This window comes from Artibeus jamaicensis, unplaced genomic scaffold (assembly GCF_021234435.1).
Source record: "Artibeus jamaicensis isolate MK-2021 breed Jamaican fruit bat unplaced genomic scaffold, CSHL_Jam_final contig_399, whole genome shotgun sequence".
In the NCBI taxonomy this organism is placed as follows: domain Eukaryota; kingdom Metazoa; phylum Chordata; class Mammalia; order Chiroptera; family Phyllostomidae; genus Artibeus; species Artibeus jamaicensis.
In genome coordinates, this window is record NW_026521816.1 from 1,939,416 (window position 1) to 1,955,281 (window position 15,866).

The 15,866-nt window shown below is 37.3% G+C and overlaps 1 pseudogene; it reads left to right on the plus strand.

Annotated features, from left to right (window-relative positions):
- The first annotated feature begins 13,284 nt into the window (after positions 1 to 13,284).
- LOC119065212 (glyceraldehyde-3-phosphate dehydrogenase-like) lies at positions 13,285 to 14,401 on the plus strand (annotated as a pseudogene).
- Positions 14,402 to 15,866: the final 1,465 nt, after the last annotated feature.

The following is a 15,866-nucleotide window of genomic DNA, read 5'->3' on the forward strand; positions in this document are numbered from 1 at the left end:
CTTTGTATCCCCATGACTATTCTGTAACTACCATTTTGCATTTCTTTATCCCTTCACATTTTTTCACCCACCCCCACCAACCTCCATCCCTTCTGCTAACCATCAAAATGCTTTCTGCATCTGAGTCTGGTTTTGTTCTACTTATTCATTTATCTTCTTTATAAGAGTTCATATTTAAGTGAAATCATATGTTATTTACCTATCTCTAGTTTATTTAACTCAGCACAATACCCTGTATGTTCATCCATGTTGTTGCAGATGACAAGATTTCATTATTTTCTATGGCTGAGTCATATTCCATTGTATATATGCACCACTTCTTTACCCATTTATCTATTGATGGACACTAAGACTGCTTTCATATGTTGGCTAATGTAAATAATGCTACCATGAACATATGGGTGATAAGTATGTATTTATTACCAAATTATTATTCATATTTTTATCTTTTGCTTTTTCTTCTTAAAGAAACCCCGTTAACATTTTTTATAATTCTGGTTTGGCAGTTATGAACTCCTTTAGCTATTTCTTGTCTAGAAGCTCTTTATCTATCCTTCAATTCTAAATGATAGATTTTCTGGGTAATCTTGATGGTAGGTTCTTGCTTTTAAGTGCTTTGAATATTTTGTGCCAATCCCTTTTGTTCTACAAACATTCTGTTGAGAAATCAACTGACAGTTTTATGGGTGCTCCCTTGTAGGTAACTAACTGCTTTTCTCTTGCTGCTTTTAAGATTCTCTTTGTCCTGACTCGAACAGACACTTCTCCAAGGAGGACATGTGGAGGGCCCAGAGATATATGAAAGGATGCTCAACATCACTAACTATCAGAGATATGGAAATTAAAATGACACTGAGATACCACTTCACGGTGGTCAGAATGGCCATCATAAACAAATCAACAAACAAGTGTTGGAGAGGTTGTGGAGAAAAGGAAATTCTAGTGCACTGTTGGTGGGAATGTAGAGTGGTTCAGCCATTGTGAAAAACAGTATGGAATTTCCTCAGAAAATTGAAAATGGAACTGCCTTTTGACCCTGTAATACCACTGTTGGGATTAGACCCTAAACATCCTGAAACACCAATTCAAAAGAATCTATGCACCCCAATGTTCATAGCAGCACAATTCACAATAGCCAAGTGCTGGTAGCAACCTAGGTGCCCATCAGTAAACAAGTGGGTCAAAAACTTTGTTACATTTACACAATAGAATTCTATGCAGCAGAAAGAAAGGAGCTCCTACCCTTTGCGACGGCATGGATGGAACTGGAAAACATTATTCTAAGTGTAATAAGCAGTTGATGAAAGAGAAATACTATATGATCTCATCTTTAAGTGGAACCTAGTCAACAAAATAAACAAGCAAGCAAAATACAACCAACGGCATTGAAATAAGAAACAATCTGACAGTAACCAGAGAGGAGTAAGGAGAGAGATAATAGGGGATAATGAGAGGGGGCATTAAGGAACATGTATGAAGGACACATGGAGAAAGCCAAGGGGGTGGGCTTCAGGGTGGGAGGCAGAGATGGGTGGGGCAGGGCAGGGTGTGGTGAGGTGAGAATGGAGAAAATTATCCTTGAACAACAATAAAAAAATATTTTTTTTGTCCTTAACCTTTTGCATTTTAATTATGAGGCATGGGCCTCTGGTTGCATCTTGTTTAGGACTCTGCATTTCCTGGACTTGTATGTCTATTTCCTCCACCAAGTTAGGGAAGTTTTTGGTAATTATTTTTTCAACTAGGTTTCAATACTGTTCTCTTTCTCTTTTTCTTCTAGCATCCTTGACACAAATGTTGATACTCTTGAAGTTGTCCCAGAGGCTCCTTAAACTATCAACTTTTGGGGGGATTCTTTTTATTTTTTTGTTATTCTAATTGATTGCTGGTTTGATTCTCTGTTTCATCCACTCTACTGTTTATAGGGAACTGATCAATGTGGAGTGGCAAATGTAGCCCAACCCCTGATTTGGAAAACCAGCAGGAGGGAGTCGGCACACAGGAACTGGGCCCATGGATCATTCTTCCTGTGAGGAACCAGGCCTGCATTGTACCCAGGCTGCTTCGATGCTTGATTTTTGCTAAAACGCCCTCACCCTGAATTGAGGCAGAAAATGTTTACTGCATATCTTTAAAGTTACCTGTAAGAGGTAATCACCTAAAGCAAACCTGTGCATAGGAGATGAGGACCATCCTCAGTGTAATGTGCCCAGAAAAGCAATAAAAGCCTGTCCAGGCAAGGGTTGGGGCCCTCTGTCATTCAGAGAGTGGCTATTGCCATCCTTTTTCTCCACAGGACTTCTGCAGTCCATGTGAATTTGTTCATCGCATCCACAGCACATGAACCCCACTGGTCAGAGTCTGCATCAACTGTTGATTCTCCGTAATGTGTTTTTCATTTAATTTATTCTTCACTCTTGACTGGTTCTTTTTTTGTGTTTTCTATGTCCATTTTTATGTTTTCTATCTCTTTGTTGAAGCTCTCATTGAGACAATTAAGCATCCTATAATCAGTGTTTTGAACTCTGCATCTGGTAGATTGTTTGTCTCCATTTTTCAAGTACTCTCTCTCCCTCTCCTTTTCTCTCTCTCTCTCTGTCTTTTTGGGTTTTGTTCTGTTCTTTCATTTGCAACATGTTTTTTTTTTTTTTGGTCTCCTCATTTTGTCTGCCTTCCTGTGTTTGTGTGTATCCAGTAGAGCTGCTACATCTTTCAGCCTTGGTACAATGGCCTTTTGTAGTAAGTGGACTGTAGGGCCCAGTTGCACAGCCTCCCCAGTAACCTGAGCTTGGTGCTTCTCATGTGCCCCCTGTGAGGGCTGTGTGTACCCTCCTCTTGTAGCTGAACTTTGGTTGCAGTCAGTGAAAAATATTTACTTCTAGGTAGATCACTATGAGGACTGGCTGTGGCCACACAGAGAATTTGCTGTGAAGGGGCTTACCCCATGGATTAAGACTTGCTTCTGCAGGGCTCTCATGCCTGCTGAGTTTACCCCTTTGGTGTGTCAATCAAACAGGTGATTGGGTGATGCTTCAGTGCATTCTGAAGCTGCCCACCTGGTACATGGGCTCTGGAGCCTCCTAAGAGGTGCAGGCCAAGATCAACTTCTGCCTATGCCCTGCCTAGGGCTACCTGGCATGAACTTCAAAGGGATATATGCAGATGGCTGCTACTTGTGCTGGAGGGACTTGGGCAAGGCCAAGCTTAGAACCAAGTTCAGCTGCAGTTAGTGTTGTGCCTGGGGCTGCTTAATAAGAGGTATGATGTACTCCAAGGCCAGATGCTACTAGTTTGCTATTTTTGAACCTTTGAGAGATTTTAGAAAAGTCAGCAGCATGAGCCAAGATAGGCAATTTGTATGGAAAAGCCACCAGAAACAACTTGGGTGGGCCCACAAGTTGAATGGGACAGGGGTCACAAGGGCCAGACAAACAATTTGAGCCAAGTTGATGGAGACTAAGATATGGCACTGCCTGCCAGCTTTGTGGGGAGAGAGCTCAGCAAAAAAGCAGCAGCTTCTGCCAGCATTTCTGTCTGGAACAAAGGTGCTCTCCAGCCCTTGTTCTAAAGTCTGACAATTTAGTTCCTCCTCATAGGTCATTGGTATCTTTTGAGCTGCTGCTCTAGTGCTGGATCTCAGAGCAAGTTAGTCCACATAAGTCCATGTGTAGACCCTGGAATGTCAGGAGTGTCAAATTCATTTCACTGGGGGCCACATCAGCCTCATGATTGCCTTCAAAGGGCAAAATGTAATTTTAGGACTGTATAAATATAGCTACTCTTTAACAGTTAAGCTAGAGCTTGGCACTACAGCTGGATAGAAACAAGGTGCTAAGCTGGATTAAACAAGGTGGAGGGCCAGATTCAGCCTGCGGGCCTTGCGTTTGCCACCTGTGCTTTAACAGGAATGCCTAGAAATTTAGAAGCCCTCCATCTCATTCAGCCACAATCCTGCTGGTTTTCACAGCCAGAAGTTTTTGGGAATTCTCTTTCTGACACTAGAACATTGGGCTGGGGAACCTATTAAAGAAGCAAGATCCCTCACTCCTCAGGGAAGACCTCTGCAGCCAAGATATGTCTTCCGATTTAGTTGGTTCTGCACCTCCACCTCTCCTACCAGCCTCAATGTAATTTCTTTTTTTATGTCCTAGTTATAGGACTTTTGTTTAGCTAGATTTCAGGAAGGTTTGAATGATGGTTGTATTGTTGCTTAGTTGTAATTTTGATGTGCTAGTGGGTGTATGTGATTATGATCTTTACCTACCATGCCATCTTGACTGGAAGCCCCACAGGTATTCTTAAATTCTTCTATATGTGCATTGTTGAATAGGTTCCACTTCCATTCGCTGATATAACACTATTCTCATTAGAGCAAACAAGTAGGATTCTTAGAAACTACTCACTGCAAGTATTAATTTTTACTTAAATGTTTGACAAATAATATTATATTGTTACACAACACGTTGATTTGATACACTTACCTACTGTGATATAATTGCCATTGTATTAATAGTTAGCATGTTTATCAGGTGATATAATGGTCATTTTTGTGGATAAATGATTAATATTATACTACTACATTATTATTTATATGCACTACACTATATACATAGATCTAGGACTTGTTTAGTACTGATTGCATGTTTGCAGTCTTAAAAAACATCTCTTCTATTCCCTTACTCCCTGGCCTCTGGTAACCACCATTTTGCTCTGTTTTGTTTTTTTTTTTATGGATCTGGCTCTTTTAATCTCACACATATGTGATATTATACAGTATTTGTTTTTCTCCAATTTACCCTACTTAGCATAATGTCCTTAAAGTTCAGTCATGACACAAATGGCAGTGTTTCCTTTTTCTCATGAATGAATAATATTCTATTTTATATATATATATAATATAAAACATTATATAAAATAGCCCTGGCTGGTGTAGCTCAGTGGACTGAGCATGGGCCTGCGAACCACACGATTGCAGTTCGATTCCCAGTCAGGGCACATGCCTGGGTTGCAGGCCAGTTCCATCATGGGATGCAAGAGAGGCAACCACACATTGATATTTCTCTCCTTCTCTCTTCCCCCTCTAAAGATAAATAAATAAAATCTTAAAGATAAACAAACAAAAACATTATATAAAATAAAGTGTATTTTATATATTATTGATTGATTGATTGATGGTTACAAATGTTATTTCCACATCTCAGTTATTGTAAAAAATGCTACAATAAACATTAGAGTGTGCATATTTCTTTGAAATATTGTTTTCATGTCCTTTGGATATTAACCAGAAATAGAATTGCTGAATTATATGGTAAATCTATTTTAGATGTTTTAAGAAACTTTAAGACTGTTTTCCACAGTGGGTGAATTGATTTACATTTTCACCAATGGTATATAATATTTCCTTTTTCCTCCATCATCACCATCACTAGTTATTTCTTGTCTTCTTGGTGACTCTGATTTTTATAGGTGTAAGGTGTTATGTCACTGTGGTTTGGATTTGCATTTTCCTGATGATTAGTATGTTGAGCATCTTTTAATATATCTGTTGGCCACATAGACGTCTTCTTTGGAAAAATGTTTACTTAGTTTCTCTGCCCATTTCTTTTTCAGATTACTTTTTGTTAATAGGATTTTGGGGGATTTTATTATGAAAGAGTGTTGTATTTTGACAAATGTTTGTTTGCATTTATTGTGATGATCATGTGATTTTTATCTTTCACTCTATTATTGTGATGTAATGCATCACAATAAATAAATATTTATTTTCATATGTTGAATTCAATTTGCATCCCAGGAATAAATATCAGTTGTTCATTATGCTTTAAATTGTATTGAATTAAATTTGCTAGTATTTTATGGAGGATTTTTGCCTCTATTTATCAGAGACATTGGTCTATAGATTTTATTCTTGTAATGTCCTTACCTGGCTTTGCTATTAGGGTAATATGTCCACATAGAATGAGTGTGGAAGTGCTTCTCCTCCTTAGTTTCTGGAAGAGTTTGATAAAGATTGGCATTAATTCTTCTTTAAATGTTTGTTAGGATTTTCCAGTGTGGGCAGTCTTGGAGTTTTCTATATTGGAAGGTTTTTGATTACTTATTCAATCTGTTTACTTGTTATTGGTCTGTTAAAATTTCTGTTTTTCAAACCTAACCAAGGACATAAAAGACATGTACTCAGAAAACTACACAACACTGAAAAAAGAAATTAAGGAAAACACAACAAATGGAAACATATACTGTGTTCATGGATCAGAAGAATTAACATTATCAAAATGTCTATACTACCCAAAGCAATTTATAGATTCAATGCAATACCTATTAAAGTACCAATGGCATATTCCACAGATATAGAACAAATACTTCAAAAATTCATACAGAACCATAAATGACCCTGAATAGCTGCAGCAATTTTGAGAAAGAATAACAAAGCAGGAGAGATCACAATACTTGATGTCAAACTATTACAAGGCCACTGTAATGAAAATAGCCTACTACTGGCATAAGAACAGACACATAGACCAATGGAACAAAATAGGGAGCCCAGAAATAAGCCCAAGTCTCCATGGTGAATTAATATTCAACAACGCAGGCAGAAGCATAAAATGGAACAAAAATAGTCTCTTCAACAAATGGTGTTGGGAGAATAGGACAGTTACATGCAAAAAAATGAAACTCGAGCATCAACTTACACCATACACAAAGATAAATTCAAGGTGGATAAATATTTAAATATAAGTCATGACACCATTAAAGTCCTAGAGAAGAACTTAAGCAGGAAATCTCAGATATCCCATGCAGCAATATTTTCACTGATATGCCCCTAGAGCAAGAGACATGAAGGAAAGAATAAACAAATGGGATCTCATCAAGATAAAAAGCTTCTGCACAGCTAAAAAAAACAACATTAAAACGAAAAGAGGATCAACCGTGTGGGAAAACATATTTCCCAATGATACCTCAGACAAGGGTTTAATCTTCAAAATATATAAAGAACTCACATGACTCCACTCTAAGAAGACAAGCAACCCAATTAAAAAATGGGCAAAGTACTTGAACAGACATTTCTCCAAAGAGGACATACAGAGGGTCCAGAGACACATGAAAAGATGCTCAATATCACTAGCTATCAGAGAGATGCAAAATAAAACCACAATGAGATACCATTTCACACCAGTCATAATGGCCATCATAAAGAAAGCAACAAACAACAAGTGCTGGAGAGGTCGTAGAGAAAAGGGAATCCTAGTGCACTGTTAGTGGGATGCAAACTGATGCAGCCACTTTGGAAAACAGTATGAAATTTCTTTAGGAAACTAAAAATGGAACTGCCTTCTGACCCTGCAATTCCACTGCTGGGATTATATCCTAAGAACCCTGAAACACCAATCCAAAAGAACCTATGCACCCCCATGTTCATAGCAGCACAATTCATAACAGCCAAGTGCTGGAAGCAACCTAAATGCCCATCAGTAAATGAATGGATCAAAAAACTATGGTACATTTACACAATGGAATTCTATGCAGCAGAAAGAAAGAAGGGGCTCCTACCCTTTGCAACAGCATGGATGGAACTGGAGAGCATTACGCTAAGTAAAATAAGCTAGGCGGTGAAAGACAAATATCATATGATCTCACATTTAACAGGAACCTAATCAACAAAACGAACAAGCAAACAAAATACAACCCAAGACACTGAAATTGAAGAGAGGCAGACAGTGAACAGAGGGGAGAGGGGAGGGGATTATAGGGGGAAAAGGTGAAGGATTTACAGGAATAATTATAAAGGACACATGGACAATAACAAGAGGGGTTGGAAACAGAGGAGGGAGGGCTGCAGGGAAAAGGCAAAAAACTGTACTTGAACAACAACAAAATATAAAAGCAAACAAACAAACAAATAAATAAATAAATTTTGTAATAAAAATTGTGTTTTTTCCTGAATCAGTCTTGGTAGGCTTGAATTTTCTTGCATATAATTTTATAGTAATCTCTTATGATCCATGTATTTCTATGGTGTCAATTGTAATGTTGCCACTTTCATTCCTGAATTTATTTCTCTCCTTTTTTTTGTTTTAAATTTTGTCAATTTTGTTTATGTTCTCAAATAAGTAGCTCTTAGTTGTTTAAGTACTTTTTAACTTTTTATGGTCTTTATTCTTCCCATGATGGTTTTTACTATTTTCATACCTCTGCTAATTTTGGGCTTAAATTGTTCTTTTTCTCCAGTCCCTTGAGGTATAAAATTATGTTGTTTATGTAGATTTTTTCTAATTTTTTATTACATGACTTTATTGCTATATACTTTCCTCTCAGAACTGCTTTTGCACCATCCTATTAGTTTTGGTGTCTTATGTTTTTATTTGGGAGGAGATATTTGTAATTTCCCTCTTAATTTTTTTGACTTATTTCTTGTCAGGAGTTTGTTGTTTAGTTTCCACATATTTATAGATTTTCTTGCTTTTCTCTTGCTTTAGATGTCTAGTTTCATATGATTGTGGTCAGAAAAGATAGTTGGTATAATTAATCTTCTTAAATTTGTTAAGACTTTATCTGTCCTATTGTCTTTCTTGGAGGATGTTCTATGTGCACTTGAGAGGAATGTATATTCTGTTGGTGCTGGGTTGAATGTTCTATATACCCATTAAGTCCTTTTGTTTTACTGTTTTGTGTTACTGTTAGTCTTTTTGTTAATAGCAACCTTTCCTTGTTTATTTTTATATGTTGATAATCTATCTGTTGGTGAAAGTGGGCAATTTTAAAGGTTTTTAATATTTTTATCACACAAACACAGAAAAAACACTTCTAATACTGCAGAGACTTTGTTGAACAAACTCAAGAAGAGTGCAGAGGTTTGCTAAAAATAAATAATAATAAAGATTTATTGAAGGGTCTTAAGGCTTGCAAATCAGAAACACAACTAGGCAAAAATTTAAAAGTGCTCTAAAGAAGAAAGAAAAGTTAAGAATTTTTATAGTGAAATGTACATTTTTTAGAGTAATTGGTCCTGCATTCTTAGCCCTAGGATTGGTTCAGGATGGTTACCAGTAAGATGTTAGATGGTCTGGATATGTAAACATTTTTATTTAATCCTTCAAGAGGTAATAATAGGGTTATCTGGAGGTCTGATATATATATCCCAGCATTGACAAAGAACAGGAAAGTTTAAAGGTTTCACTTTCCAGGCTAGTTAAAGCAAGAACAGAATAATTTCCTCATACCTCAACCTTCTTGATTTAATTTAGCAATTTGACTATAATGACTCCATTTTATTCCTCCATTCTTTCCTTATTTACCACTTTTGATCATGATTTTTCTCTCATAAAATATTATAGGTCACACAAAATGTTTTAAAGTTCCTGTGCTCTGAAAAGTATTAAAAAATTAAGTCCCTTAATGCCATGGGAGCAATGTCTTTCAGGTCTGCCATGCCCCTCAGAAGCAGGGACATGGGTTAGAGATATTCTTGTCATATGTGACATCACAATCAGATCAGTATTTGTGCCGATTTTTAGGTTCAAGCATTAGAAAGGGACAAATAAAATATTATTATTACATATTAGTTTTAGAAACCAGTCTCAGTCTTAAGAATAGGTCCATTTAGTTAAACAGTTGTCTCTTATTACAGAAAATGATGATGCAGGTGGTGTCCCAATGATTGGACTCTGGTACAAGCATTAAGGTACTTACTGAGAGGCATCTCTATGAAAACAAAGGAAAAACAATGGTTAGCAATTGAAGCAGACTATAATGCTAGTTTCTGAAAGCAGTCAGTCAAGAAGATTGTTTTTATTTACAAAAATTTTTTAATTTATTTATTTTAGAGAGAAGAGAAGGGAAGAAGAGGGAGAGAACCATTGATGTGAGAAGGAAACATCCATTGGTTTCTTCTCATATACACCCTGACTGGTGACCAGATCTGCAACCTAGGCATATTCCCCAACTGGGAATCGAACTGGCCACCTTTCACTTTGCTGAACAACACCCAACCAACTGAGGTACACAAGTCAGTGCAGTCAAGAAGATTTTTAGATATGTGGCTTAAGGTATTTTCATATGGAATGGAAGCAGGCAGTGACAACCTGATAAATTATCCTGGTTTGCACTTCGAATGTCTTTGGTGATTTTTTTCTGCAATACGCATGAAGATTGCCCATATGTAAACTGTTATGGTGATTTCTCTGAGGTTTATATCAAGTTTTCTCACTTTAGCTTATATGGCTTTCAGAAAAGGAAAGTTTTGATTATCAATGATTTCAAGTCAAATAATCAACAAAAAATTGAAGATGTTAGTTTAAAGAGTCATAACCAGATGTTGGAAAAAACTAGAAAAATTCATAATTCAGTTTAGTTTACAAGTGGGAACAAAACCTCAAAAGTAATAAACAACTCTAGAATTTAACATTCAGAAATGTATATTACTGAAATAATTTTTCTCTGTAAAATCAACCTCATTTTTACCAAAGATAGCCAAATTGGACTAATTTGTTTATAAAAATAAGTCTAGTTTTAATAAAGGTGGCACCCTGGCTAGGTAGTTGAGTTGGTGGTAGCATCATCCTTTATACCAAAAGACTGTGGGTTCCATTTCTTGTCAGAGCATATACCTGAGTTGATGGTTCAAACCCCAGTTGGGTTCGTATGTGAGGCAACGGTTCATTTCTCTCTCACAGTCATGTCTCTGTCTCTCTCTCTCTTTCTTCCTCCCTCCCCCTTTCTCTCTGAAAATCAATAAAAAACAAACCCTTGGGTGAGGATTTTTTAAAAAGTATTAATAAATGTGGTATGTTCTTTATATGAGAGCAACAAGACTAGTAATTAACCATATAGGCTATTTTAAATCTACTTCGCTGGAATTTTTCATAAGGAATCTTCAGAGTGAAGTTTAAAAAGTCCCCTCAAGGCCAGAAAAGCCAAGGCAAGGACTTGCCATCAGTCTTCATCTGCAATATATATAGATTTGTGTGGATTCCATTAATTTCAAGATCCCCCAGATAATTTGAGGATTCTGTATCTGCCAGGAAGTGACCTTCTTTAATAACTTGGTAAAACTGCTAGAGACCTTGCAGTCAAGGTACCAGGCCTGTATTTCTAAGAGTTTTATTGGTGTCAATCTTAATTTCTTAAAGTTGTTTTTTCATATGCATGAGTCTATGCATGTTTCTCTCAAATGTGACATTTCCATTAAAGTCTTGGTAATATAACTAGTTTCCAACTGGGTCCTGTTATAAAGAAAACTGATTTTTATTAACCCTATGAAAATAATATTTCCATGAAAATAAGAATACCCACTGAGCCTTGGCTGTTGTGACTCAAAGGACTGAGTGCCGGCCTGAGAACTTCAATTCCCAGTTAGGGCACATGCCTGGATTGTGGGCCAGGTCCCCATATGGAGGCATGCAAGAGGCAATCTCACACAATGATGTTTCTTTCCATCTCCGTTTTCTTCTTTTCCCCTCTCTATAAAAATAGACAAATAAATAAAATATTCTTTAAAAAGAGAATATGCACTGATAATTTCCAAATTCTGGAAGGTATTTCAATTCTACTCACAAAGGTATAATTTATCAAATTGTTATCTCATAGGTAGCTTATGAAAAATGATTTCTTTAGATCTTGAAAACAAGATTAAATGTCGGGGGGGGGGCTCCACCTGCAGGGCCCCCCCAGCCACCATGGATGAGAATAAGTCTACCAAGACTTACTGGTTGGAAATGTGGCCAGTCTCTCAAAGGAGAAGGGCCAAGAGCCTTTTCCTCAATGGGCTTTTATTGGGTTCATTTTGCACAGGAATACAAGCTCATTAATCATTGTCAGGCAGTAAGGATCAAACAATAGATAACAAACAAAGAACTGAAGGCTTATTCTGAATCAGAGTCTGTTAACTAAAGGGTGACAAAACTTTGGGAAACAAACTCATTTCCTGCTCAGACCTTTAACATTTAATTAAGAGCATTCTTAACAAAGCAGGTTTCACAGGATTTTATGTATTCTTTCTTAGGTCTGATCACCCAGGGAACCTGCCCTTTCCAGCACAGAGCTGCACTGCCCTCTGTCATTGTTTCAGGCTTAAGTAAGGCGGGGGGAAGTAAGGCAGCCAAGAGATTAGGAGACTTCTTGCAGACAGAATGAGGATTCAGGCTATGTCAAAGCTGAGGGGTGAGGGTCCATCACCCCCTTTCCCCATAGCCCCCCAAGTCCTTCCCTGGGGCCTCCACATGATCATGCCTGTCTTAGGTCATTTCCCCCTTGGGGAATCTTACCCATCATTGGCTAACCAGTCAAGCATTGGGGGCCAGTTATGGATGAAGAAAAAGGAGCAGAAGCGGCACCCCTACCAGAGAGATAAGCCTTGTCTCCTTTAGTGACTTACAGTTCGAAGGTCACTTTCTCAGCCATAGCCATGGGGGGCGGGTTACAGCTTCTGAAACCAGGCAGGGCAGTTTCCAACAATTAAAGAACCAGATTATTTGTGTTTCAAATAAAATGTCATAAAATTATAATCATCCTCATTAGTTCATTCAGTTTCATGTAATTATTTTTATATAAATTTAGTTTTTCTTCAGAGTGCTGCATATTCCTCATGAAGTTCGATGATACAGTGTGAAAGTTTATCAGAACCCTGTATCTTAGAGCATGTCAGTCCTCTTTATTAATCTCTCTGCATATAAAACATTTTTTCAAAATAAAACAGAGTAAGACAATGACTCTGTAAATAGCAAAGACTTAAAGTTACATGGTTAAAAATCTGATTACTATGAAATTGTCAAAGATATTTGTTTTTCTCTGCAACACACAATATATTAAGATAACAACTGGATTTTCAAATAAAAACATCAGGGCATTGTTGTTTCTCAGAAATTTTATATACTTTCTGTAACATTTATTTTAATAAATATTTGCATGCAAATACTTTATTACTTTTTGCCAATGCTTTCCATGTAATTTCAATATATCAAATATATCTACTTAGTGTAAATCCCCTTTTAATAATGAGAAAGAATTTTTCTTTGAAAAGTTTCAGGAATCTTCTTTAAAAAATCTTGAAGTTATTTTTAGATTGAGAAGAAGACTCTTAAATATTTGAGTTTTGAGATGTTTGCTAAGCATATCAAAAGTTTTAAAGCACTTGCTCTAATAAAATCACAGGGCACTGTAAAACAATACTTAGTTATCAATTTAATAATGGTGACAATGAAAGACTTTGTAGGCAGACTCTCTGCTCCTCCTGTTCCACAGACACTGCATCTTCTTACACAGAGCCAGCCTCAACCCTGAGACACAATGGTGAAGATTGGAGTGAAGGGATTTGGCCATACCGGAAGCCTAGTCACCAGGGCTGCTTTTTACTATGGCAAAGTGGATATTGTTGCCATCAGTGATCCTTTCATTGACCTCAAGTACATAGTCTACATGTTCCAGTATGATTCTACTCATGTCAAGTTCAAAGGCACAGTCAAGGCTGAGAATGGAAAGCATGTCATCAATGGAAAGTCCATCTCCATCTTCTGGGAGTGAGATCCTGCCAACATTAAATGGGGTGATTCTGCTGCTGAATACATTGTGGAGTCCACTGGTATCTTCATTACTATGAATAAGGCTGGGGCTCACTTTAAGGGTGGAGCCAAGAGGATCATCATCTCTGCCACTTCTCTGGATGCCCCCATGTTTGTGATGGGTGTGAATAGTGACAAGTATGACAACTCCATGAAGATTGTCAGCAATGCCTTCTGTACCACCAACTACTTGGCCCACCTGGCCAAGGTCATCCATGACAACTTTGGCATTGTGAAGGGACTTATGACCACAGTCCATGCATAACTGCCACCCAGAAGACTGTGGATGGCCCCTCTGGGAAGCTGTGGCATTATGGCCAAGGGGCTGCCCAGAACATCACTCATGCTGCTACTGGAGCTGCCAAGGCTGTGGGCAAGGTCATCCTTGAGCTGAATGGGAAGTTCACTGACATGGCCTTCTGTGTCCCCACTTCCAATGTGTGGGTTGTGGATTTGACCTGCCACCTGAAGAAAGCTGCCAAATATGATTACATCAACAAGGTAATGAAGTAGATATCAGAGGGTCCTCAAGGGCACCCTGGGCTATACTGGAGACCAGGTTGTCTCTTGCAACTTTAACAGTGATACCCACTCCCCCACCCTTGATACCAGGGCTGGCATTTTCCTCAATGACCACTTTGTCAAGAGCATTTCCTAATATGACAATGAATTGGGGTATAGCAACAGGGTGGTGGACCTTATGGTCCACATGGCCTCCACAAGTAAGAGCCCTGGACCACCAGCCCCAGCGACAGGAAGAGAGACTCTCAGCTGCTGGGGACTCCTTGCCCCAAATTGATCCCCCAACAAACTTAGAATCTCCTGACCTCTGGTTTCCATCCTAGAGCCTCTGAGGAGAAGAGCTTAGGGAGCCCTGCCTTGTCATGCACCATCAATAAAGTTCACTGTATCCAGATAAAATAAAAATTTCCTCAGAAATGCATTTCTATAATTTATGTCTTGTTTTACAAAAAAATTATGTTTTTCCATTCAAAGTTGCTTCTATTGTTACTCCTATAATTCATTTGCAGATATTCATTAACAGATCCAAATTTATCTTTTAGCTTCTCTGTAATAAGAAGTCAAAAATAAGTAAACTGAGATTTATTTAGCAGTCAATGTTTCAGTATTTTATCTTATTTGGAAATGATCTGGATATTCAATGACTATTCACACTTATTTAGCGGATGAATGACTTCAGCAAAACTTTAAAGTCTCAAGTTACTAAACAATTTGGGGGAATTATTTTTAAGTACAAATACTATAACACATATAATCATTACTAAAAAGTTATAGCTTAAAGACAACCTTTTCATCCTACTTACATACATCTAATTTACTAGATTTTAACAATTATTGGTAGATTACTTATAAAAATTTCTTCCTACCAAGTTATTATTCTTACTGACAATATTTTGCTACAGAGATGAATTAATATATTTAACTAATAAGCCCAGGTAGATTAAAAGTATTATATTTAATGTTGATATATCCAAATAAATGCCTATTTAACCAAACCAAACCCAACTTGTCTCCAGTATCAAATATTTTTCCAAATTATGTGATCCTATCCAGCCTTAAAGTTAATTCCTATTGCATATTTTTTTAAGATTTTATTTATTTATCTTTTAGAGGGGAAGGGAAGGAGAGAGGAAGAGAAACATCAATGTATGGTTGCCTTTCATGCATCCCCTGCTGGGAATTGGCCTGCAGGGAACTGGTCTGCAACCCAGGCATGTGCCCTAACTGGGAATCGAACCACGATTGTCTGGTTCACAGGCCCGTGCTCAATCCACTGAGCTACACCAGCCAGGGCTCCTATTGCATATTTTTAAAGCCTCAACTTTTCATTTTATTTTAATTAATTGATTAATTTATTTTGTTTTTTAATTCCCAATGAAGAATATGTGTATTGATTTTAAAGGGAGGTGGAGAGAGAGAGAAACATCATTTGGTTACTTCCTTGGCAGGAGGTCAAACCCACAACCACTGGAAATCAAACCCACAACCTTTTGGTCTATGGGATGAGGTTCCAGCCAACTGAGCCACCCGGCCAGGGCAGTTTCTATTATATAACTTTTATATAAGTGTTTAATTTCTTTAAACTAATTAAAGAGAGCATTTTACATACATACCAACTTTAGTAATATTCTGTAGAGGTAGACATATATAAATGGACATATACACAGATATAACCAGAGACTTAATAGTTTCATTTAAAATTTTCAACCATAAGGGAAAGCCCCCAATAATTTATAGCAGTTGAACTAAGTTAAGTATATTATTTCAGATGGCTAAGGTATTTTCTTA